The sequence below is a fragment of the Alexandromys fortis genome, unplaced genomic scaffold (genome assembly GCF_014885135.2).
Source record: "Alexandromys fortis isolate MF-2015 unplaced genomic scaffold, M_Fortis_MF-2015_v1.1 scaffold_220, whole genome shotgun sequence".
Lineage (NCBI taxonomy): Eukaryota > Metazoa > Chordata > Mammalia > Rodentia > Cricetidae > Alexandromys > Alexandromys fortis.
In genome coordinates, this window is record NW_026068099.1 from 391,027 (window position 1) to 394,427 (window position 3,401).

Consider the following 3,401-nt stretch of genomic DNA (forward strand, 5'->3'; position numbering starts at 1 on the left):
CCTGTGGGTAGGGTTTAAGGTTTCAGAAACCTATGCCAAGGCCAGAGTGTCCTCAACTTACACACCAGGATGTAGTTCTCAGCCACTACATCACCTGCCCGCATGCCACCATACCAGTGAACTGAAGCTCCGAAGCCGAACGCCAGCCCCAATTCAATGCTTTCTTTTAAAACAGTTGCCTTGGTCATGGTGCTGTCTCCTCACAGCTATAGAACAGCGACTAAGATACACAGTGCATTTCAGGCGAGGGCTAGTAATGTAAGCTTTTCTCAACACAGATAACTAAAATATGTTTTTTAAAGCCTATTCAATGTAAATGAAAGATAAAATAGTACAATTACGTAGTAGCCATGTTTTCAGAAGAAAATTTTTAAAGAGGTAAAATTAAGTTTTAGGGGGTGTTTTGGAAACAAGGTCTCATGTAGCCCCAGGCTGACCTCAAAGTCACCAGAATAATCTTGAACTCCTCTTGCCTCCATCTCCTGTGTCCTGGGATTACTGGGATGCAACATCTTGTCCAGTTTAGGCTATTCTGGGAGAATCAAACCAGGATTTCATACATGATAAGCAAGCATTCTAGCAGCTTAGCTACATCCCCAGCGTGTGTGCGTGTGTGTGCGCGCACGCTCGTGGACACTGGGTATACATATGTGACCAAATGTTTGCAGAGACCTAAAGCTAGCCCTGCATATTGTTCATAGGCACCATCCATATATTTTTATTTTTTTATTTAATTTTGTGTGTGTGTGTGTGTGTGTGTGTGTGTGTGTGTGAGACTGCCTAGCAAGGCTTAGGGAGACATCAGTCTCTACCTCCCAGCACTGGAATCACAAGCACAAGCTACCACATCCAGCTATGGATTGTTCTTGCTTTTTACATGTATTATGTGTATAAGTACACCGTGTACATCGCTGCTGCACTCGTGTCAGAGGAAGACATCGGCTCCCCTGAAGCTGGAGTTACAGGTGACTGAGCTACCATGTGTTTGCTGGGTATCAACCCCAGGTTCTCTGCAAGATCAGCATGTGCCCTCTCTCCAGGCTGCAACCCCATGTTGGATAGGCTGGATTCGAACTCAGAACTCAAAGATTCGCCTGCCTCAGCCTCCTAAGTGCTGGATTAAAGGTGTGCCACCACCACCTGGCCCCAACCCCATTGTAACATGGTTTCTGGGGATTAAATTTAGGTCCGGGTGCCTGCAAGGCAAGTCTCTTATTAACTGACCTATGTTTGGGCTTTTTGCTATTTTCGCGAGCCAGGTTTCCTTCAGTGACCCAGACTATTCACAGACTTGGATTTTCTTGCATCAGTTGCCCAATTATCACTATTACAGGCATATACTGTCACACCTGGCTTAAGTTTAGTAACTTGTTGAATTAGACACGCCCAAAACATCGTTACTTAACAGATTTAGCTTAGTTATTTTACATTTAGCTACCATATTCAAAATCTACATCTATTTTATATAAAAATATGTTTTTATCAGATGAAAGAGTTTAGTGGGCAATACTTTATTTTGCCTCAGAGGACTCCTGGATAACACACCCCCACTGCCCAGGACTGCAGTGGACTAAGAGAGCTTGCATCCAGGCTTGGGCCCTGGGAATCCAGGACTGTTTCTATGTTTTCTCCTCGGGCATGCAGCTCCGCAGCTTTCTGTTCTACAGTGAAAATATGACTGTTCCAATTTTCTGTTTGTGAGAGCTTTGCTGTCCCGAGAGCTAAGGAAAGTTCATCCACACAGCCGACATTTGAGCTTCCAGAGGGCCTCAGTTTTACTGCGGAGTGACTGAAGTGCCACACAGAACAAACGTTTCTAAGTTAAAAAGCCTGCAGTGGTGAGTCCTGGGTGTGGGGGTGCACGCCTTCATTCCCAGAATGCAGAAGGGAGGCAGAGGCAGGTGGGTCTGAGCTCAGGCCAGTCTGGTCTGCAGGACCATGTTCTAGGACAGCCAGGACTACACAGAGAAACCCTGCCTCAGAAAAGAAACAAAAGGGAAAAAAAAAGGCCTGTATTGTGCTCCTCGGCACTGCTGACAGCCACCAGAGTGCCGCATTGATATTGGATACTCATTATCAGATCCCAGGACACAAATTCTTTCAGTCTTGAGGATGCAAAGGAGATTGCCACTCTACACACACACACACACACACACACACACACACACACACACACACACAGCGAACCCTGTGGCTTTCCTTACCTTGTTGTCTATCTGAGTCCCCACCCGGGATTCTTTTTCTCTTTTAAAAGATTTTATTTAGGCCAGCCTAGTCTACAAGAGGTAGTTCCAGGACAGTCTCTAAAACTTCAGCAAAACCCTGTCTCAAAAAGCCAAAAAAAAAAAAAAAAAAAAGATTTTATTTTTCGTTATGTGTGTACCAGTGTTTCTGGGTGTGTGCAGTCTGTGATATCTGCAGATTCCCCCTGAGCTGGAACCGCTGGTGATTGTGAGCCTCCTGATGTTGAGTGCTGGGATTTAAACTTGTGCTTTGGAAGAGCAGTCAGAACTCTTAGCCACTGAGCCATCTCTCAAGCCCCTCTGCAGATTTTTGTTTTGTTTTTCTTAGACAGAGTTTCTCTATGTAGCCCCAGCTGTCTTGAAACTTGCTTATAGACCAGGCTGGCCTTGAACTCACAGACATTCCTCTACTTTTACCTCCTGAGTGCTGGGATGAAAGGTGTGAGCTGCCACCACCATGCGGCTCCTTGCAGATTTTTAGGGAAAATCTCTAGTTATGTAGACCAGCTTTAATGGCTTCATGGCTGAGGCTCGATTTGAAACCTGAAGTTGTGTACACTTCTCAGTTGCTGGAATTACTGGGAGATGATGCCAACTGGCTCCCTACTTTCCTTACTCTATTTCCAAAGCGTGTGTGTATGCACGCGCGTGCGTGCGTGTGTGTGTGTGTGTATATATATGTGTGTGAAAATATATGTATATGTGTGTAAAAAAGAGAGAGAGTGTGTGTGTGTGTGTGTGTGTGTGTTGCATCCCATCGTGGAACATGTGGCGCTCAGAAGATAAGTGACAGAAGAGCGCTCAGAAGATAAGTGACAGAAGAGCTCTCTCCACCAGGTGGGTAAGTCAGGAATGGAACTGAAAGCCAGTGGTGGTGGCAGCGCACGCCTTTAATCCCAGCACTCGGGAGGCAGAGGCAGGCAGATCTCTGTGAGTTCGAGACCAGCCTGGTCTACAAGAGCTAGTTCCAGGACAGGCTCCAAAAGCCACAGAGAAACCCTGTCTCGAAAAACAAAACAAAAAAAAATCAAAAACAAAGAATGGAACTGAAGTCACTCTGCTTAGCAGCAAGTACCTTTATGGCTCCTTACTTTTACTGTCCCCCACCCCTACCCCAAGACAGGTAAAGGGACTGCACAGTCAGTTTACAAAGGGAAC